At 41.2% G+C, this 24,496-nt stretch overlaps 1 protein-coding gene across 2 annotated transcripts in view; it reads right to left on the reverse strand.

Annotated features, from left to right (window-relative positions):
• LOC124721857 (ribonucleoprotein PTB-binding 1-like) overlaps positions 1 to 24,496 on the reverse strand; it is a 364,884-nt gene that overhangs the window by 308,632 nt on the left and 31,756 nt on the right. The gene's annotated exons all lie outside the window — the stretch shown is intronic.

The raw sequence follows: 24,496 nt of genomic DNA on the forward strand, positions 1-24,496 counted from the left end.
AGAGGCCGTGGTAACAGCAACGGGTACCACAGCAACCACACCAACGATAACCATGGGAATAATGCATACCGCAACCATGGCAGCAATAACAATAATGGTTCGGACCGTAATAACAATCGGTACAATGCAAATAATAACAGGAATGACGGAAACCAGTATCATACTAACGTGATACGGGCTTCACAGAATAGTAATAACGCCAGAGGGTGTGATCAGCCGCCTCAGCAGCATCCGGGGAGCGTATCTGCTGGGACGAGACAGGGAAACCATTAGCCACGCCGGTAAGGGGCCGACCGGGCGTGGAGAAATTTTGGCGGCCCAATAACAGGAGAAAACCCAGGTGTCGTCGTTATGAAAATTCCGTATGGAATAATCAACGGCGGGAGAGTGTGCCAGTGTTAGGAGAAAGGAGTGCACCCACAAATAGTAGATCAGCTGTAGACACGGCAGTAGGAAGTACATTCACTGTCAGTGAGAACAATTTAAGTAGTGTTCCGGAAATCGATTATAAAGTGTCGGATAAAACGTCCGTCATCGAGCGAGTTAGAAGATTTAAGGATGTGCCATGTTGCGATGCTTTTGCCTGACCTAGAGATCATTAAAGAACTTGTAATTAACAAGTAATTAATTTTGATTAGACATTTAACCAACTGAAATTTTTAGGGCATGTAATTACCACTGCTGGTATTACGAAAGACCCAGAGAAACTAGAGGCAATAAAGAATTGTCCTCCACCCAAGTCTAGGAAACAGTTAAAAAGTTTTCTAGGGCTCACAGGATTTTACCGTAAATTTGTAAAAGGACAAGTGTTTAATGATGAAAATTTGAATAACCTCTTGCGCAAAAATGTTCCGTTTGTGTGGACTGACGGGTGTCAAACCGCTTTCGAGAGATTAAAAGACGAGTTGTTAAGATCTAACATACTATTTCATCCTGATTTATCGCTACCCTTCCATCTGGGAACGGATTCGTCGAATTACGGGGTGGGGGTAGAAGTGTTCCAAGAAGTTGGTAAAGGAGAGGATAAGGAACACCGGACGATAGCGTTCGCGAGTCGAACTTTATCAAAAAGTGAGCGAAACTACACGATTTCTGAGAAAGAGTGTCTCGCTATCGTGTGGGGATTCAAGAAGTTCAAGGGTTACCTATGGGACCGTAAGGTGATTATTCATACGGACCATAAGGCGCTCACTTATCTGAAGGATTGTAAACTACTTCACGAAAGACTGACTAGGTGGTCGCTGTATTTACAGCAATTTAACTATGACATCTGTTACGTAAAAGGGACCGACAATTGCGTAGCGGATGCGCTGTCGCGGTTGCCCGAGTCTAATCAAGGTCTATTGAAAGATGAGGCAGATGGAGTGGTCAAATTGTACTATTTTAAAGAAGTTGAGGGACGTAAATTAATAATGAACATTTGTAAGAATCTACGTCGTCATCAGAACGAGGATGGTTGTTTAAATATGGTGAAAACCCGATATGATGAAAAGAGTCCAGAAGGAGAGAAATTAAGGAAGTATTACAAGATATACGATCATATCTTGTACATACGTAAGGGTGAAGATAGTAATATTTGGCTGGTATGCTGGCCCAGCAAATACGTCACGGAAATAATAGACTACTACCATTTGGCGTATGGTCACTGTGGACCAAAGAAATGTACGGAAAAGCTGAGTGAAGTAGTGCATTTCAACAACATGTTAAAACGAGTTACTGACAGAGTGAAAACTTGCGATTTATGTCAGAAGGTGAAGGTTACCAACTGTACGAGTCGTGGTCCTATGCAAAGTATAAGGCCTAACGACACCTTTGAGTTACTGTGCGTGGACTTGTACGGACCTTTGCCCAAGTCATCAGGAAACTTTGCTTACATTTTAGTAGTGCTAGAAGCTTTTTCCAAGTTCATCAAACTATACCCGATTAGGAAAGCTACAGCCAAAGCAGTCTATAGCAAGCTTGTGAACGATTATTTTGTTCATATTGGTAAGCCCAAGGCGATTCTATCAGACAATGGGGCACAATTTACTTCTAAGTTGTGGAATGAAGGCTTGGAAAGTAATGGGGTCGAGGTGATCCATATTTCAGCTTATTGTCCGGCTGGGAATCCCGCTGAGAGGTATATGCGCGAGCTAGGCCGACTGTGCCGTACCTATTGCCATCACAACCATAGGGCATGGGGCAAATATGTAGCAGTATTTGAGAGAATTATGAACACCTTGAGACATGAATCGATGGGATTTTCTCCAGAGGAAATCCTGTTGGATGACAGAAGTAAAAGTTTAGTGGAAGAGATAATCAAATTCCCTCCACGGATTGACATTAGTATTGGTGTGAAAAAAGATCGTTTGTGAGAAGTAATGAAGCTTAAAGCCGATGCTCGCATACGTCGTCATGACGCTAAAGCGCGTTTTGCTAAGTTTGCGATCGGAGACTTAGTACTTGTAAAAGCTCATGAGAAATCGAGCGAGATAGACAATGAAATCTCTAAATTTAAGTTTGTTTATAATGGACCATATAAAGTCATTGGTATACCTCACACAAATGCTTATTGCTTAGAGTATCCAAGCTCTGGAAAGCTATTAGGTATACGAAATATAATAGATTTGAAATTGTACCAACCTAGGATCGATTAATACCACACAATGGGTAATTTGTACAATATGTAAATATAGAGTGTAAGATTTAAGGTTTGCTAGATTGCCATGCTTTTGACTGACCAAGAGGACATTAAAGAAGTTGTAATTAATAAGTAATTAATTTTGACTAAATGATTTAAGAGAGAGTGATTATTTATCAATTGAAAAATCCAAGCTGCTAATTTAAGTTTTCAGCTGAGTCACAGTAGATTAAGCAACGTAAATATGATTTTGTAACTAGCTGTAAGATTTCATGAATATGTGTTTTACTAGTCATTGCCGATGTACTTAGACGCTGTTTTAAGTTTCAGGCTAGTACATGCGTGTGATGATGGACAGTGTTGAGTTATCCACTGTGATAGTATTAAGGGACTCCTTGAGATTACTCGGGAGTGAGTTTTTCCTAAAGAATTCAGTGAAACGGACGTTCTGGAAACGCCGTCACAAGGGCGAGTGAGATCAAGCGTGCCGCACACGCGGGCGCAACAATACTGGCGAGGCGAGCCGCTGTCGGCTCTTGTGCCGCTGTTAGCTCTTGTGCCGCTGTCGGCATTCTTTGTACTTGCGAGTACGAAAGGCGGAATAGTTTTTCTTCCCGGACAGCTGATGTGAAAGAATTCTGCTGTCAATATTTATGTTTTTTCGATCTACTGAATATTATTTTCTTGTTTAGCGTTAAGTGGAATCTCATGACGAGATATTAATTATGAAAAGGTTATGTAAAAATGTGTATTCTATGTAATTAATTATTAACTTGCGTATTTTGATCTACCTGTTTTTATGACCATGTACTCTGATTAATTTTGCAAATAGTATTCCATTTCTCATAGTGTTACGAATTTTAATGATTTTGGAATAGCTAAACCATTTTCTATATCTTCTATGAATTTTAATATGTTGTCAACCTGTTTTATTTTGTGCAAGATGACAGAGTGGAATAAGATTAGGAGTGTCCCCACTCAATTATTATGGTCTAAAAATTGATTTATGATTAATTAGACGAATGCTAAATTTTGTTGATGTTTTGAGCATATGCATTTCCGCTGTTTCTTTTTTGGGACATTTTCTGAGTCTGTTTACGTTACACGAACATCCTCAGACAATGTGGGGCACGTGTAACGCCGGAAGTGCATATACTCCTATTTCCATCTATTGTACTATTATTTTTTTTCCTTGTTTTGTTACCTCAAGATATGACATTTCTGTCTCTTTATATATTGTAATTGTTTTACTGTTTGTATATATATATTTATGCACTCATGTCGATGTATAATTGGTTTGTTTCGTAAATATTATTTGTATTTTTACGCTGGGTCTTGCCTAGGGAAAACTGCTATCGAACGATTACGTCGATAGGTCGTGTGACGAATCAAAGTGTGTAGGATCTTTGGTAGTGTTAACTCTGCCGCGTGGAGCGCGGGCAGAACAGTGAGAGTCTGGCGGGAGTAGCGAGTGGAGCAGGTGTTGTGTGATGCTCCCGCGAGTTGCCGCGCTTTCGGGGTTTGGCAGCATGTAATTGCGCTCGACTCGCGATGATAGTTTCTGACATGGTGTCGCGGACGGGAAGCATTAGCTGGCGCACATCAAGAGCCCGTTTCGCCTGGTGACCGTGTCGAGAAGAAGGCGCGCCAACATCCAGCTTCTGCAACAGCGACGGCCGACAATGAGTGACTGTCGCCACCTCCTCGATCGACGGCTTCAAACCTTCAATCAACCAACAAGGAAGACTAAAAGCACGTAAAGTTTCAGAACTGTATGGCAGACCTCAGCTTTTCAAATTGTTCCATTTGCCTCGCAAAATTACAGCAACTTAGCATGAACCTTTGTTGCTCATTGTCCCAATTGCATTGCCAAGCAGGGTCCCTTCCTTTTCCGAAATGAACCCGAGTGTCGTTGAAATTCAAACGCCAGCATTAAAATAATATAATTAGATTTCACTGCTTTAATTTCAAAGTTCAGTAGCTGGCTACAATATTTAGGTTACACGAGCACAAATTTAGAGTGCGAGTTTTGTTAGCATATTTTAGCTTACCTGTGACTGCAGCTCAGCTTGGTACGTACTAAATTTTACTATTGTTAATAGTTCAGAATCATTTAATTCAAGTTCAAAGTAAAATCTCTTGTTTCTAAATTGCGTAGAGTCAAGTTGCTTTTGAAATGATTGTTGAGGTAGTCCAAGACTAACCGTATTTTACTGGATTTCGATGTGCTTCAGAAAGAAAGCTCACTGTTAACTTCAGTCACTAAATTAACTTTCGATTTTCCGGTTTTATTAATTCTTTTGCTAAATTAAGTCAGAGTGTAGCGAAATTTATTACTTCTGACAAACTTTCAGTTTTCACACTACACGTGTCAACCTTCAGTTGCCACGCTTCTAGTGTTAATTATATGTGTAATAACCTTTCTTTTTCAGTTACTATAGTAATTGTCCTTAGGACTGGCGACCGTGATTTCCCCCAAATCTCAAATATCTAATTACCGCTAGTTAATTGTTAACGTAACGGCCGCACATTTACTTTCTTTATTAACTTTACCCCTTTTCAAAATTAATTTCCACCAGTTTCATTTGCATTTTTCCTTTCATTTAGATGTAACCCTTTCCTCCCTCTTTACCGATAGATTAACTTCGGTGACGATTGCTTTTCCCAAATTTCCATTAGGTACACGCGGTTTAATTTTTCACTGTCATATAGGTCGATAAGGGAGGGGGGAGGTTACAAGTGAACAGCGCAGAAAATTCACATACCTTAAAAGCTAAAAATCATTCAACAGCCAAGATCGCATAGAATACCTTATTATTCAAGACAACCGGTTACAACAGACAATGTAGTCATCTCAAGGTCTCAAAAGTCTTTTGCTGTAAAATAAGATTTTTAGACCTGAAGATGACAGCGTAGTCTGTTGAAACCAGTTGTCCTGAATAAAAAAATGTTTTATGCGATCTTGGCTGTAGACTGATTTTTTACAAACAGATCACCATACAATTCTCTCAAAATGAGAAAATTCTAGCTTAAAGGCATTATGGAGCTTGTCTTCCCGCATTGATATGTAGGAGAACATGTTTTAATTTTAACTGTTGCATCTCTGTGTTATTTGAAATGGGCCGGCTGCTGTGGCCAAGCGGTTCTAGGCGCTACAGTCTGGAACCACGCGACAGCTACGGTCGCAGGTTCGAATCCTGCATCGGGCATGGATGTGTGTGGTGTCCTTAGGTTAGTTAGGTTCAAGTAGTTCTAAGTTCTAGGGGACTGATGACCTCAGAAGTTAAGTCCCATAGTGCTCAGAGCCATTTGAACCATTTTTGTAATTTGAAATTGCTTCGGGCAATGACCGACAAAACCAAGCAAAAATTCCTTAACGTGAGACAGAAACTACAGTCGCCTTCGGCCAACGTCTTTTAATAGAACACAATTCGTTTTTTAATTACCAAGGCCGTCAAAATCAAGTTGACACTTCAGAGACTGGAAGTAGAGCTTGCACTGATCTCAAAGATAAGACGTTGGTCCCCACTCAGAATTTCTAATCGTTAAAGTCGGTCATTGGGCTGGGTCCCATGTTTCTCCTGCCTTAGCAAGACTTAAATTTCATTTTTCCTCAAGTTACTGAACTTTTGCCCAAAGCTATTTGAAATAAAATAAATGAAAGAGACAATATCGTGCACAACTACTTTTACGCAATTACGAATACAAAATGTTGTCGTCCTCCTCCACTGTAATATGCACCGGTACATGCCAGACTAGAAGCTGTAGCCACATACCTGCTCAAAATAGAATTCAAAGTTTCAAAATGTTTTGACGAAATGATGACCATAGCAAGGCATACGTTACGTCATTCAACTGTTTTCTTTATTAATATACAACTGAAGTGTAATGTATATCAGGCAATTTTCACTTTTACGGTTAAACTATTGGCAGTGTCTCATATATTAGCGTACCAGTTTTGAGAGATCTTGTCTCTGAAACTGACATGCCACGGATGAACACGACAAACGCGAATGCGAGTTTGTTAGCGAACATACTACCACCGAGGGGAAAAAAAAAAAAATATTGGGTCTCACAATAGCAACACGAAATGAAACATTTTATAACGTTTGACTCCGCGGTGATATGGATTTTGGCATTCATCTACATTACAAACAGCTGTAAACAATTCTATACACTGCAGTCAATAAACGAGGTGTTTTGCTGTTAATCTGCGCACTGACGAACTGACTTTAAAAATACTGATGTTAGACTATATGCTACTGCTGTCAATTGGTCGAGTCCAGGTTTTACATCGATCTACACAAGAAATGTGTTCCGCAAATGTTAAACAGCATAATTACTTTGTTAAGTCCATCCACGCCCTCATCTCTTCTGCCATTTTCTAGGAAGCATTCGTGGAGTTCAACCACGCACTAGTCTTACGAGTTTCCGTGAACTACCTATCCAACAATTAGGACTTCTGGTAAGCTCGAGCGAGCTTTGCTCCTGCCACTTAATATGCCGTCCATTCACCCCTCCGTCTCCGTCTCTCTCTCTCTCTCTCTCTCTCGCTCTCGCCATCTCTCTCCCTCCACCCCACCCCCCCAATCTGGAATACCACCCAGCAACCACAATAAGGCTGGTCCATGTGCCTCATCTGTCGTTAACCCGCGGATTCTATCCATATCTACCTTATCACATAGCCTCGAAAGCTGGAACACTATGCGTTAAGTTATACGTACAGGTACTTCTGGCTACTCTGCTAATAGGATCAAAATATTTACCTTGAGGTTAAATGGGGTAATTTCCAAGCGAGCATCTAATCACGTTGATCGTTGGGTCGCTCACACGCTTTTACTGCGTCAGCACGACTTCAGTTTGATTTCGTCTCATGTTACTGAATACTATACTTCGTTGTTCGTCCATTGTCCGAAGCCATTTGAAATAAATAAAAAGGTGCAATGACGTCCACAAAGTATATTTACACAACTACAAGTAAGAATTTTCTCATATATACACTATGGTAAGAGACGGGCTACACGACACTGGGGCCATCAGTTAGCCCCGCACCCCCTCCCCGCGCGAAAAAAACATGTTTAGTAAAAGCGTTCACATTTTTACATACATAAATTTCTAAAATTTCGGCTAACTTTCGGAGTATGAAACCGCTTCAGTAAGAGTTCAGAAAATGGTAAGGAATTCTACAAAATTACAAACTACTTTTCAGTTTCTTGTCCACGTGGATGAGATTGTGTCCTAACCGCAGACATTCCAACCGGGTACAGATGTTCACAAGCTGGCTTTACCGACTGCCGGCGACAAATCTTACACCGCTGGAATCGCTACTGATATGACAACTAAACCAAAGGAAGTCAACTAAGCAGACACAGAAAGGGAAAGAAGCGACTAAGAAAGAAAATTACAGAAAGTCAGCTACCCCAACATAGGAGAAAACGACTGATATGTCAGTATTTCCCTCATTTACAAGTTCGCACTGTCCAAGTCTGCAGACCTACGTTAATAATTTTAGTGCTAAGTAAAATATTTATAATGGTGGACGCACACTATGATTATATATCGTGTAAATTCTAATTTTGTTAAAATTGTGAGAGGTTTTGCTATTCTGGTTACTAAATCAACTGCGCGACATGGGCTACTCAAATTTTTGGACGAATGCGTTTTAAACGCTGTAATTATCTGAAACTGAATTTCTCACAGATGTAACCAAATTATTATTATTATGCCTCCTGATATACGCAGATGTACTGCCCTTATGAGAGAATTCCACAAGATCTCCAGGAATTCTAACCTACCCGTGCATAGCGACCTGCCACTTTTAAATCGCAAGAGACTGAAATCACGCCATCCAACTCTGTGCGATGCTGCTGACTTGGTTGCCAAGGATTTCAAACCTCTTGAAGAATGGAAAGGTCGGTGGGAAGCAGTGACTGATGTGCACACGCGTAACATCATCTCAGGTGCTAAACTTCCCAGTGGATTCGACTTACCACGCAAGACCTGGACTACTCTCAACAGAATCCGTACCGGCCACGGCCGATGCAGGGATGCTCTCTGAAAGTGGAAGAAGCTGCCTGATCCAGCCTGTGACTCCGGGGCTCCATACCAGACTGTTCACCACATTGTCTATGAATGCAGGATTCTAGCCTATCACGGCGCCAAAGAGGACTTCCTGCTAGCAACTCCAGATGCAGTGCGCTGGATTGAAGGACTGGATATTCAGTTGTAAAGACAAACTTAAGTTTCTTGCGTGTCAATATGTACATATGTATATGTAATTTAATTTCATGATATGTCTGTATCAGCCATACGCTAAATAAATAAATAATAATAATTATCATCATCATCATCATCATCACCACCACCATCATTGTAGGCATCCGAGGCGCGTTAAATTAAAGTGGTGGAGACGGCAAGTTAGATTTGAGAGGTGGAAGGGAAAGAACCCAACCTTGCCCCTTCCCCCCCCCCTTTTCTTAACCAGGGCTGAACCTTGGTCCGTGCCTCTTAACTACGCAAAGCAAAGGACGTTGCGTAGTGCAAAATAAACTACTGACAAGGTTCCCACCCGTATGTAGGTCGTCCCCGCTACATCAGCTACCCCGAAATTGTTTTGTTTTACTGTCTCGAGCTTCTTTTCGTTGTTCCTAGTTTCCCAACTTTCATTTAATACGCCACTAGCCTCGGAAGCAATAAAAGGTCTATCTTTTGAACTGTTCTTGCCGGCGTTAGCGCAGCGAGCGAAACTCCGGATATCGCATGAGGCAGAGGGAGCAGGGAACAGGGAACAGGCACCCCCCAGGAGGGAGCGGGCTAGGCGCTGTTGCCGGCTTGCGCCGTCCAAAGAAATGCCTGCTCAGCCTTTGTCAGCTGGCATACAACAACTGAACGGGGCTCTCCGCACCAACCTACTGTGCAGGTTCTTCCCAATGCACCCACCAACCTCAAAGCTGATTCCAATACCACAATGTTTTACGAAGCATATTCCTACTGGACTTCAAGAAGAATATAATAATTACAATCCCAAAGAAAGCAGGTGTTGACAGATGTGAAAATTACCGAACTATCAGTTTAATAAGTCACAGCTGCAAAATACTAACGCGAATTCTTTACAGACGAATGGAAAAACTGGTAGAAGCCGACCTCGGGGAAGATCAGTTTGGGTTCCGCAGAAATGTTGGAACACGTGAGGCAGTACTGACCCTACGACTTATCTCAGAAGAAAGATTAAGGAAAGGCAAACCTACGTTTCTAGCATTTTTAGACTTAGAGAAAGTTATTGACAATGTTGACTGGAATACTCTTTCAAATTCTGAAGGTGGCAGGGGTAAAATACAGGGGGCGAAAGGCTATTTACAATTTGTACAGAAACCAGATGGCAGTTATGAGTCGAGGGGCATGAAAGGGAAGCAGTGGTTGGGAAGGGAGTGAGACAGGGTTGTAGCCTCTCTCCGATGCTATTCAATCTGTATATTGAGCAAGCAGTAAAGGAAACAAAAGAAAAGTTCGGAGTTGGTATTAAAATCCATGGAGAAGAAATAAAAACTTTGAGGTTCGCCGATGACGTTGTAAATCTGTCAGAGAGAGCAAAGGACTTGGAAGAGCAGTTGAACGGAATGGACAGTGTCTTGAAAGGAGGGTATAAGATGAACATCAACAAAAGCAAAACCAGGATAATGGAATGTAGTCGAATTGCCGGCCGAAGTGGCCGTGCGGTTAAAGGCGCTGCAGTCTGGAACCGCAAGCCCGCTACGGTCGCAGGTTCGAATCCTGCCTCGGGCATGGATGTTTGTGATGTCCTTAGGTTAGTTAGGTTTAACTAGTTCTATGTTCTAGGGGACTAATGACCTCAGCAGTTGAGTCCCATAGTGCTCAGAGCCATTTGAACCATTTGTAGTCGAATTAAGTCGGGTGATGCTGACGGAATTAGATTAGGAAATGAGACACTTAAAGTAGTAAATGAGTTTCGCTATTTGGGGAACAAAATAACTCATGACGGTCGAAGTAGAGAGGATATAAAATGTAGAATGGCAATGGCAAGGAAAGCGTTTCTGAAGAGAAATTTGTTAACATCGAGTATAGATTTAAGTGTCACGAAGTTGTTTCTGAAAGTATTTGTATGGAGTGTAGCCATGTATGGAAGTGAAACATGGACGATAAATAGTTTAGACAAGAAGAGAATAGAAGCTTTCGAAATGTGGTGCTACAAAAGAATGCTTAAGATTAGACGGGTAGATCACGTAACTAATGAGGAGGTATTGAATAGAATTGGGGAGAAGAGGAGTTTGTGGCACAACTTGACTAGAAGAAGGGATCGGTTGGTAGGACATGTGTTGAGGCATCAAGGGATCACCAATTTAGTACTGGAGGGCAGCGTGGAGGGTAAAAATCGTAGAGGGAGACCAAGAACAACATTCCTACTGGAAGTGGTTTGCCCTATTACCAACTCACCTGTGTAATTATTGGGGGACGTACAGTTTAACACGGAATCATAACCACGTGTTTTTTAAATTTTTTTTTAACCCCATTCCTCTCACATGAGATTCCATTTTGAGCACAACTGTGCCACGTAGTTCGATCTTGTGTTAGTAATACGTCTCTTCTAGCAGTAGCTATGGCTGTGCTGATTGCGTAACAACGGTAACCCGCCGTTGGTTTGCCGGCCCCTGTGGCCGATCGGTTCTAGGCGCTCCAGTCTGGAACCGCGCGACCGCTACGGTCGCAGGTTCGAATACTACCTCGGGCATGGATGTGTGTGATGTCCTTAGGTTAGTTAGGTTTAAGTAGTTCTAAGTTCTAGGGGACTGATGACCTCAGATGTTAAGTCACATAGTGCTCAGAGACATTTTGAGCCGCCGTTGGTTTATTACCAGCAGAGAAACTGGAACATTTCACTGGAAACAAAGGGTGTATACAAACCCCTACAGAGGCTATAATTCCTCCGTTTACTCAACCTAGCCACTTTAAGAACTAATGTATGTTCTCGAAAAACCGTATGGTAGGGATAGCTAGTAACTGACACTACACTTTTCCAACCTATTTTCTCGTCAGTGGTGCTTCTCCGGCGGCGATAAAAAGAAGAGGACTGAGAAAGCTTTTTCGCCGTCTGGCCAGCGACGGGCTCTAATCAGCAATGTCAGAACGGATGGCTGGCGGCAGACGCGCCGATGTCAAACCTGAAAAACAGGTCGCTCTGGTGCACAGCCCACCACGGCGATAGCATTTGCCACGATATGCCCAACTGTGCGTCGGACCACCAACGCACTAGAAATGAGTTCACACGCACGCGCTCATCCTTTTATTATAGCTATAAAAATGAATCATCGTAATACCGTCGTCCTCTGTCCAGCAGAGTTATCTTTTGGATGCTGTGGCTCTTCTTACTTTCCTTGCTTGCTAAGAAAATCTGCGGAGGAATTCCGCCTTATGCAACACAACTTTTGATTAGTTTTGTTCTACTCAACAGTGTTTCAGCACTTCTTGCGTTATCTTCGTTTTTTGTGTTTTGTTTCTCCCGTGATGCTATCGGTAATTTATGTTGGTACTGTTTTAAAACGGCAAGAACAAGAGAATCAAGACCACAACATCAAAAACAGCTGACAAACTATTTAATTCGTGAGACTTATAAAACTACCAACACACGTAAAAAGTGTTGTCATGTGAGAAAGAAAATAAACAAAAATTCTGAAGATAGCACAAAGGTGCTGAGACGTTTGTGGGTAAAACAAAACTAATCAATTTCTTGTACAAGGCAGAATTTCTGTCCAAGAATTAACTGTATTAAACTGAAGATCTTTATTAATTTTCAAAGAACAATTATGGCACTTCATGTACAGGAAAATTGGAAATTTGTGGTAAGGACTACGGGACCAAACAGCTGAGGTCACCGGTCCCTAGACTAACTTATGCTAAGGACAACACGCACACCCATGCCTCAGGGAGGCCTCGAACCTCCGCCGAGGGGACTTGATGTACAGAAAACGATTGCAAGAATACAATATTTTACCCCACATACTCTCTGCGATTATGAAAGGAAAATATTTCTTCGTTGCTCAAGGGATTCCTCAAGGCAGAGGACATACTGAGCATTACATTGAGTCTAACTAAACAGTCAATGGGAAACTCTGGCAGATTGCGACAGTCTGTGATAAGCACAGTTATATACGAAACATATTTGTAGATGAACTGAATACTTTTGGGTGCTACATAAATACCGAATTGTAGGAATGTAAACACCTAAATAGTTTTGAGAGTAACTGTAGCCAAAGCGAAAGTAAGATGAGCGGCTTTTTATTGAAACATCATGAAGTAGAAATATTTGATGGAAGTCAATACAAGTGCCAAGACAGAAGATTGCCACTTAGAACTGAATAGTTAATGGAACAGGAGCCACGTTAGAAGTCAACCAATATCACAGAAAGGCTGTTCCGAAAACTACTGAGAAGCAGAACTTGACGTCTGCGGTCAGCTGCTATCCCTAGTTCCCTTATCCCCACTAGTAACGAGTTAGCGAGGTGGTGATGGTAAAATTTTGGCGATATCCAACAAGAACAAAAGGTTGGGGCACATATTGTCAGTTGACTATGGTAACACGTCGATATTACATAGCTGTCGCTCTAGTTACGTTCTATTCGTGCCATTGTTGTCCTTCAAGGGCAAATTACGGCTAGGATTTAAGCGTCGACTACAGGTGACCGAGTGTATTCAGATGCTGTTTCCAAGCATGGAATGGTGAAATGTGGCAACTTACATTACAATTTCTGTGCATACGTGTTGCACTTTAGCACTTCAATTGGTTCAAGTGGCTCTGCGCACTATGGGACTTAACATCTGAGGTCATCAGTGCCCTAGAACTTAGAACATCTTAAAGGTAATTAACCTAAGGACATCACATACATCCATGACCGAGGCAGGATTCGAACCTGCGACCGTAGCGGTCGAGCTGTTCCAGACTGAAGCGCCTAGAACCGCTCGGCCACATCGGCCGGCTTTAGCACTTCCCTAGCTCGTCAAATTACCGGTATTACATAACTCTTACCGACGGTTGTACAATGGTGTGGTCGATGCAACAGCTGAGTCTCACATTGCACAATCAGTGGTTAAATTATTTTGGATGCTGTCAACTTTCTGTAAGAATACAACGTTATTCTTCAAGTACCGAGTGCTGCGAGATCATCATCATTATTATTTGAACCAATAGTTGGACTGGAAACCATGAGCCATTAAGGCGAGTCGTAGACTTCGAGCTGAATGTGATTTTAATACAGAAAAAATCAATTTCCAAAGTACTGTGTGGTATTAAGCGGATCTGTTGTTATATATTATTATCATTATTATTATTATTATTATTATTATTATAAAAGTATGGATGTGAAACAATTATAAAAGGAAATATGTCACGATATCCTGTTACCCTTATATATATATAAAGATATGGTGCGAGGTTTACTAGAACCTGAATCGCTATCGCGCTCTTCGCGAATGACAGTCTGATCTGTTTTTACCGTTTCAGTTGTATGTACAAATTGTTTAGAAGCATTCAAAAGATTAGTGTGAAAAAATGCTAGGTAATTTCGTGAAATGCTGTAGAGTAGCTGTCGTACCCGACAGCACAGCCCGCTTTTATTTAATTTCTCCACAGTTCGTAGCAGAGACCAAAAAGGACGATAAAGCGACTAATCCTGGCATCCTCTCACACGTATTGACACAAAAACCATGCGTTGCCATCCCTGCAGGGTGTTGGCAAACAATTTCGGTCTAACTGCAGAACCCGTGCTTCTATGCTCCGAACGCAGAACGTCTGGACGCTTTGAAGTCGACGGGCTGTATTTATAACTTAAGCGCCACGGAGAAATGGCGCGGCACGAATGAATTCTTCGCATCTTAATACATAGTATCTTCCGCACAGCACACTGTCATTTTTTTCGGTCTGTAGGTCCTTCACTAGTACAAAAAATCTTAGTTCCGCACTGATTCGTGGTTCAACGACTTGCTTTGCAATCGACGATAAACTACTGCTTCCCCTGTAGCCTTGGGAAAAAGAAATTGCTTCCCAGTGAAACGGAAGCAGCAATAGCACGTATTTCTACATAAGACTAAGAGAAACATTTGGGACCAAGACCGCATTAGACAGAAGTACAAAAGATTCAGCGCAGCGGAGTGGTAAACACCAATACGGCTATTCTAATTTAGTCGCCGTTTCCACGTTGGGTTAGCTAAAAATCGAGATGATTTCTTCGAAAAGACAACTCCCTCTCGGGTTGTTTCGTCTTGAATTCTGGCTGTGCGTTAAACCCGAGGAAAATAACTATGATGATTAGACTTTCCAGAACAATGGCACGCTGTTCCGGCCCGTGTTTCAGATGAATACTGACTCATGCTGCAAACACCATACCGAAGATGAAATCTAGAAGACCACAGTTGCGCTTTCGATAAAACTCCGTTCCCAGTGTCCTGAAAAATGCGTTAATTTTGTTCTGAACGTTCTTGTTATTCATTCCATTTTATAATGCTGCTAGGTGAAGAGGAATTTACCCGTCCTTTGTTCAGTCGATCTCCTTTCCATGACTTATTTGGGTGTGACTTTTCACAGAAGCAGAACTATGACTCTTATTCCTGCATGCTAGGCGGACGCCAGCGCATCACATGTTGGCCACGAAGCGAATCGCGCTGTTTGTGTTTCCCCCCCCCCCCCAATCATCTCTCTCTCAAAACCGCGCGCACACATGCACACAGTAGCGCGCGCGCTTTTCTAAATATACATGATTTTTTTGTTTGTTTGTAATGACCTTAGTTTGGATTCTGACAAGAGCTTTCCACAAACTAACCAGCGGTATGAAAAGCGCACGAGTAATAAACAGACCACTGACCTAATTCTAGACGTCAAAAATAAAAGGCCATATCGTTTCAATACCTCACTTTGAAACATTAACACCATTGACAGAAATACCAGTTGTATCTACTATGCTCACTGAGTACAGGTGTAACTGACAAACCTATGCTGCTTTGGCTTTTCTAGTGGCTGTCGAATTTAAAAGTAACTTTTCCCAAGGATTTGATGTTCCTCTTAAGACGAAGAATAGCCCTATACCTACATGTTATACAGGATAATATCATCTTCGCATACTTCATTTAAAAACATATGTACTTGTACAAAAAGATCAGTAGCGTTCATTTTAAAGAGTCATCCTAAAGCCATTTAACGTACACCAGCCAAGTTCCCTTCCGTCCCATTGGAGACAAATCCCTCTCATACCCACAAACAAAAAAAGAAAAAAAAAAAGAAAGCTGTCCAATTTTCTTGCAAAGAACAAACGGAAACAATAGGACGAATATTTGAATGAAATGGGTTCAATATTTATTGGATATATATTAAACAATTTATCGCGCAATACCCAGCGATACTGAAACGCTGAATAAAAACTATTACATACACATTCTACGACTGATCAAAAGACGGGCATTTGTTACTGTAGCATCGTGGTTGCGAGGAAAACTCTAGCAGACTAATTATTCGTTTAGTTTAGATGTAAAATGAATTGCTGATGTAACAGAGGCTCTTATCTTTGAACAATCTGTAACAGATCCAAGTCAAATGATAACGACCAAGACGCACCAATGCCTGAAATATACAGCTTTTGTACTGAAGGGCGTCTGAACCTTGTCAATCTCAGGTCTCATCTAAACGATTTTCAAGTAGCGGGTAAAATTGCTTGTGTTACTTGTATACAAATAACTGAAGGATAGCCATTTTTCAATTAAGTAGCTTAGCCAATTCTTTTAAGTAAGAAGTATAACTGAACCTGGCTAAGCCTTACGACCAGTTTTAAGATCCAAATATTTTAACGAATTATGCATGTATGAATGATAAACGCCTACTGCATCAATATTTCTTTTATTAATGATCACTGGTTTCGATCGACTAGCAGATCACCTTCACATTTCGTGCTACAAGGTGCATCCTGTCGGATCGAAGTCAGTCATTAATAAAATAATAGTGATCCATACCTTTTTCATTCGTTATAACAACTGAGATCACCGTTTCCTGAAATATGGAGTCAATTACAACGCTTATATGGATGTCACAAACGCGTCAGTTGGGACAGATTCACGGCTATTGTGCCGTTACAGTAATTGTAGGGATAAAGTAAAGTTCATATTTTTTTTTATTAAGAACGCCAGAAGCTGAAGAACTTAGATGGGTTTTCAGAGTATTTCAGATTTGGTTGCGAGACCTACGCTAGATACATAATAACGGAAATTGCTGCAATTAGCTCCCCACTGCGCAGTGAACGCCTTGGAATCACATGGGCCAGTGTTGTAAAACTTCCTCATGTGACAAACCGAAAACCGTTAGGCAAATGCCTTTCGAGTGATAAGGGAACAGCTGCCGACGTGACAGTCAACTTCAGGTCTACTACTGTTGCATTCCTTGTGATCCTTTACGATCTTCAGTGGGCGCAAAAGCTAAAGAAAACCGAGTAGTTAAAACATTTCTTCCCTGCTAATTATTGTAGTAGATGCACATTTGTTACGGTGGCCAACAGAGTATGGGCGTTACAGTAAAGCCACCTGATGCAACACTGTGTTTTTCTCCAAACCAGACTGAGCAAGAATAGGCACTTCGTATAGAGACGAGGCTGGTCGGAGAGTTACGAAATGAGATATATGCAAACTCGGATGCTCAATGGTAGGGGAAAAAAAATCACCGAAGTCAAAATCTGATTGCGAGCCGACGCAGCTTTCGTCTGCGACGACACACACACACACACACACACACACACACACACACACAGTCCAACTCTCTTCTCTACATATCGTACTTGAGTTTGTTTTGTGCGTAACAAATCAGTATGTTAAATCAGACGACAGCATTGACAAGAACGCAAAGTACAGCTACAGTATACATTAACTCACTTTCTATAACATTTCTGTAAATGCATGAAGGAGTAAGCAGTAAGACAACCACAGAAAATACGATCGTTTACGAAAACCACACCCGAAAGTAACAAATGCAGGACGCAATATACGAAAACTCCCTAAGACTAGGAGTGCTTGTCATGACAAAGTAGAAAATGATTGAAAACTTTGCGAAGAGTAATTGTTGATACCGAATAACATAAGGAATTCAATTTTTTAAATAGTTATGGTCCAAACTTCATTTGGCACGCACGTATACAAAGCACATAGTTTCAGCCACATGGTTCCGAGGAAAATTTTGTATATGACACTCAAATTTAAAAATAAACTAATATTCTATTCTAATAGAATTACAGGACGGAATGTATGCAACAACTCAAATTTATTAAAATAGGTTCCCATCTAGACGCGCAGCGCCGATAAATTAAGCAGGCTGAGTAAGTGTACAGGTAAAAAACAATACGTAATAGAATTCCGAATATCTCTGCAACATTATATTTGAAATGACATTCCCTGTTTCGGTTCTGATAATACTGTTTCTGACAACTGCCTCTTTTGAACTACAAAGTGATGCTAACCATCGCAGCACTTTCTTCGAAACGCTCCAGATGTTGAATAAAACCGAAGTCTCCATAGGTTTGAAGAACGCTGTACAAACCAAGCTAAGAGCTTTATTGGTTTCGGGAGGTCCTCTGATACCACGTTTAGAATTAATTTCTCTACAGTTTTTCCAATTCTGAGAATTTTAGTGAAATAAAACATTAGCTGCGGATCCACTTCTCGCAAAACGAGTACGTCGGCATTCGACAGATAATTCTGACAACCTTAAAAACTGAACGGGAAGTATGTCAGTTTTAGAATGACGTTACAATACACACACACACACACACACACACACACACACACACACACACACACACACACACACACACAGAGAGAGAGAGAGAGAGAGAGAGAGAGATCCGCCAAATGGCGAATTTTGGGGTTTAAAAGGTTTTCACTCGGCAGGCGAGGGAAAATCGAATTCATTAACAGCTTGTGTCGCATTCCAGTAAATCCGCGGTTTAATTGTGTACCAGAATTCCGGTCCGAAGAGTCGCTTAAAAGTTCCATTAACTTTTACTGAGCTCTAGTGGATCTGTGAGGAACCCAGTAGCTACCATTAGCACACACTTGATCAAACGTCAGAGTAAAACGGGCTGTCCATGTTTTTAGGTTAGCACGCGGCAGTTTCAAGGGAACACAAAAATGTGCACAATGATTCGCTTCATGTTAGTATAAATCATGTTCATACGACACTACGTTGTATTCGTAACTGTAACTATGTTCGACACTATTTCCAAAATACATAATAGCCAAAATATTTACTCATCATTTAGTTACAGTGAAGTAGCAAAGACAGTTGTTTCTTTCACACAGATACATATATTTTATATATACTTACAGTGAAAGTATTATGACACCGTGTGTAAGTATACATGTAAATATTACGTAGCAGTGGCGAAGTGTTAAAATGGAAACACGCAGTTTGAACGACGGCAATGCTTGTGGTACGTAAATACAACTAAGACTGCTGGGAAATATCGTACCACAAACTACTAGATAAGGAAAGGCAACCGAATAAGATTGGCGTCAAGGCGATATTAATCAACAATAACGCTCGATCTGTACTTGGACGTAGTACACAGTATACGATGACAGTATACTAGCTTCCGTTTGTAGTATGTTAAAGAAGAATTAACTGCGACACCATGTCTTCTCCGGGCTTTCAAATGACTGATAAATTAAGGTTTCCCACACTTTCAATTACGTGCCTATTATTTCACGGCCTCATTCCGTTGAACCAGAGCAAATACACGTCTGCACTTTTAATTTCCTGTGTGGCGACTGATTTCCAGTTGCTGACGCAGTTGTGACAATGTGAGCCAGACACACAGAAGCCCATAAAAGAACAAAAGCCGACAGGCGCTGTAGCACGCTTCTCATCCTAAGGCTTCGTTTCGAAAGTGCCTTCACTCGTTCTCAACGGCACCCTGGCTCTGGATTTGCCAGCTTTGTACACGAACTTTCCTGACTGCCTCCCACAGATGTTGGGGAAAAAAATAAGGCAACTATCAAATGCAACGCAAATCGCTTAATCTTCTTAACATCAAGATCGTCTCCCCTAACTTTGTCATTGAAATGCGTGTTTCCATAGTAACAGCAGTATAGCATAGTTATTACATTAATGTAACGAAATTATTGCAGGTAAGTAGTGCTAACCCTTCATTTACACTTGGCCTTGGGTCCAAAAAATTTCGCGACTTACATCAGTGAAAACAAAAGAAAAGTAATGATGAAGATGTTGAAAAATCAGTCTATTAGCCATTTATTTGCAACTAGTTGGCTGATATTTCAACCTCTTCAGATTTACACAGATGCTGTTTCGCAGCCATGTTTAAGATTTTAAAAGTAATGATCCTGGTTTTGATGCTACAAAGTCTTCCCCTGCCTGACTACAATGAACAGAACGTTCATACAACTGAGTCAAACAATTAGAGAAGAGCTTTGGGGTGTTATTCAACTCGCGCGGCACATTTTCTTGAATCTCAGTTATGCCGTCAAAGCGTTGAGTCTTCAGGTGAATTTCCGCACTTTGTTGTTCTGTGGTAGGCTCATGTTGATAACACGAAGTCTCGTCTCCATGATGATTTTTTTTCAAGAAAATAACTGAGGAGCGCCGGAACAAAACCAGGTATATCCATTTTTGCTGTATTCGCGTGTTTGAGCTGTAGGGGGGACATACCGGAATAATAATACATGCTGCCACAAAATAATTTTCAGCACAACTCGACATCAGGTGTTTTTTGGAGTGTTTCTTCTTTTTATAGCTTGTGGAGCCATTTAGAGATCACTATCTGTTACTTTCTGTATTAACGGCATATGCGGATTTATCGGTTTTTGTTCCGGCGCTCCTCAACTGTCCACATTTTGCATTTCTGTCAGTCGCTGCAGACGTCCACGCGTCGTCGTTTTTGCTCGGGAGTCAAGGCGCGCAGAACAAATTGTACACGCTCTTCTCTTCTTCAGAAGATTCTAGAATACGCACTAAACACCTGATTTAGAGATGTTGCACCATTGCTGTTTGTGCCAACGTTGACACACTACGACCGCACGTCCACTACTTAACACTGCCTGCTCAAAACTGACTGATCAAATGTACCTGTGTTGTTTACATTTGTTAGTTCAGGCTGCCACCGTAGTTACGGCGCTGACGTCGCCTATAAGCCAGAAATGAAATCAGTCTCGGAACTTTTTGTACGAATGGTATATACCAAATTTATCACGAAAATTGAAGTTGCTCAAGAAGAGTACATGAAAAGATCACTTCGGAAAGGGTAAACCGACAGATGAGCGAAATCGAACCACGAGTATTAGTAACAAATTCATTGGAAAAAAGAAGAACATGCGAAGTATCTTGCCAAGTAAATGATTAGCTTTATGAATTGTCGAGTGACAGAATCCAGTACGTTGTTCTGGATGACAACCGCTCATCAGAAGGTTCCTTGATTACTGTTGGTATGTTTCGAAAAATCACGATATCATACCCACGGAATGACAGGATGCTGTAGTTGAAAGTAGACCGTTTACTCAACATGAAAGTATTCCGTAAATCCCAGGAATGGAAACTGAAACCTTTTTCGCAATGGTTGGCCTTTAATTTCAGATAATATTTAGGACGACTGTAAAATAATCCCATCGTTTGTGTCGCATATTTGGCCGGCCACTGTGGCCGAGCGGTTCTAGGCGCTTTAGTCTGGAACCGCGCGACCGCTATGGTCGCAGGTTCGAATCCTGCCTCGGGCATGGATGTGTGTGATGTCCTTAGATTAGTTAGGTTTAAGTAGTTCTAAGTTCTCGGGGACTGATGACCTCAGATGTTAAGTCCCAGAGTGCTCACAGCCGTTTGGACCATTTTGTCGCATATTTCGCGTAAAAATAATAAAAACTTTATAATGTAAGAGTCTGATGTGTAAATACTCAGTCAAGTTTTGATAACCGTTTACAAATCTAAAGTTAATTGACAGAACGCTGTAGCGTGGGTTCTCAATGTAAAAATCCATTTCCCAACTACAATAAAAAATAGTGATCGCGATGTTTGTACAGAGCAGCTATTACTGAACTACATTAAATAAAATCGTCATAACTTGTGAATGGCTTGCGGAAGGAAGTTCATCAAACTGCACGGTTGGCCGGGGCGCATGATGGGAATTAGTATGTGCATGTATGGTTTGGTTTAGCGACGAACCCACTTTCATTTGGATGGGATCGCCAATAAGCAAAATTAGAGCATTTGGGGGACTTAGAATTCGCATTTCGCGATCGAGAAGTTTCTTCACCCTCAAAGGGTGGCTGTGTGATGTGCAATGTCCAGTCACGGAATAATCGGTGCAATATTCCTTGGTGGAACGGTACGTGTATGTTTTAGAAGACGATCTCATCCCCATTATCCAAAGTGACCCTGACTTCGACAAGATGTGGTTCATGCAAGACGGAGCTCGTCTCCGTCGAAACAGGAGTGTGTTTAATGTCCTGTAGGAGCACTTTGGGGACCGCATTCTGATTCTGGGGGTATCCCGAGGCCACGGGCATGGGCCTCGATTGACCTCGATGTTCTCCGGATCTGAACACATCCGACCCCGTTTTATGGGGCTGTATTAAAGACAAGGTGTGCAGCATTAACTCCAAAACCATTGCTGAGCTGAAAACAGCAATTCAGGAGGTCATCGACAGCATCGATGTTAGGACAGTCCAGCCGATCATGCAGAATTTCGCAATTCGTCTGCGCCGCATCATCGTCAATGATGGCAAGCATATCGAGTATGTCACAACATAAATCCGAATATCTGTAATGACGATTACATGTTGAACATGGAATAATGTGCATGCACGCCGCAGTTTGGAACTAATTTACGTCTTTTTTTCCATGTAGTTCAATAACTATCAGTCCGTGTGACAGAACCAGAAACTGATTTCCTTACTCAATACGAGATAACCTCGTTCTCGATGGGCGTTTCCTAATCTTCTTTGCTAGGAGAAATGATTTAAAAGCAAGCGCTTTAGCATTGAAACTTTTCTTTCCAAAGTGCCAGATTTATAATTTGTCCGAGTAACCGAGGCGTTCGTACTTTTGTCGTGAGCGATTCGTGCGATTTATGCATTTTGCTGACTGAACTAGCAACCAATAGTAAAGCTGTATAAACCCGAGGATTGATCTAACAACGGTAGCGGTGTACTAAGCACGGTCCTACAGGAAGTGGTACGCCCCTATCTTCCCCCGGCCTCTCAACTGACCTACCTGGCCGCTTGTACGGGGACCTACCGTTTACCGTGGAACGGGGCTACTTTGCATTTTTCACATATACAAATCACTGCCACAGTAAAAAAAAAAGCGACAAGTTATATTAAAAATTGGCCAGATGCATGTGGGACTTTTCCTGTAAGAGTTCCGTACAAAATATATATATGGACAGTTCATATATTCCAGGAATAGAGAACGACGACGATTTCTGCCTATTATCGAGATTGATACTGGTAAGATGTCAGTCCCGGCGATTCAAAGACTTCAGAGAATTTTTTAATTTCGTGTCTGAAGTCGAACAACAAATAACAAAAGAAATATTTTTTTCGTGTGATAGAATTACAAATTCAGAAATTTCGGATTTTTTCCTTTTCTTGCACTGTGAAACCTTGCTGCTTGGCAAAGTTCATTATTCTAGGTCAATGGGAACTACCCTATATTTTTAATGGGTAAGTTCGCATCAAAATATATGACATAAATGGTTGTAACTTTTTGGTTGCATTGACTTAGAATTTTGCGTTTATTACATCGCCACCGGACCGTAAACATTAGTATATGACATTAATTTCAACTTCTTACCTCTACGCGTTCCAGAGAAAAAGGGGTCCTAACAGCTGGACAGACAGACAACAAAGTAATCCTATAACCGTTCCTTTTCTACCGATTGAGGTACTAAAACGTAAAAAATCCAGGGAACGATTGGAGATCGAAGCCAGACCTTCAGATTGGTAGTCTGGAACTTCCACAGAGTCATCGGAATATAGTAAAGCGTTAACTACTGAAATACTTAGTTTTGAACAGCCTTAATAAAGGATAGGCACTGCACCGTACAATACACATCTGTACATATTTTTTACAGTTGACTCCGGTCGAAACCACCATTTAGGTTTGAAATCTTTTATATGACAGTATAACAATAATTTAATTTGGTTAATTATTACTATTTAATGAAAGAGTAATGTAAAAACTAGGTACTACTACAGTCAATCGAATTTTTGAACAATACGATTTCCTGGACATTTAGTTGGTTGGGTTGTTTGGGGGGAAGAGACCAAACAGCGAGGTCATCGGTCTCGTCGGATTTGGGAAGGATGGGAAAGGAAGTCGGCCGTGCCCTTTCAAAGGAACCATCCCGGCATTTGCCTGGAGCGATTTAGCGAAATCGCAGAAAAACCTAAAGGACATGTAGTTTATCAGAATATATCCGACAGTCAAAATGTTTTAATATGTTGTGGCTGTAACATAACGGCATTGGGAAGTCGTAGCAGTAGGCAAGCCACTGGAATTGTTCCAAGCGTGTTGATAATTTACATTCATCGGGAAAGAAATATATGATTAGCTGTATCACAAGTTATATCAAAATGAAGAATTTAAAGATTTTAATTGAATACTGAAATAGTGAAATGCACAATTAAATACGCCTTCTGCAAGTACATCCCTTGTATACTTAAGGTACACACTGTGCATTACACTATCTGATCAGAAATATCCTGATATCTCTACGTAATGCGGAACTGAGAACTACATGTTACGTGAGGCGGACCCGCTAATACAAAATATTGCAGGGAGTATTGATTTGTCAGGAGAGAGGGAGTACTGTTTTGTCAGGAGAGAAG

Source organism: Schistocerca piceifrons, chromosome X (genome assembly GCF_021461385.2).
Source record: "Schistocerca piceifrons isolate TAMUIC-IGC-003096 chromosome X, iqSchPice1.1, whole genome shotgun sequence".
NCBI lineage: Eukaryota > Metazoa > Arthropoda > Insecta > Orthoptera > Acrididae > Schistocerca > Schistocerca piceifrons.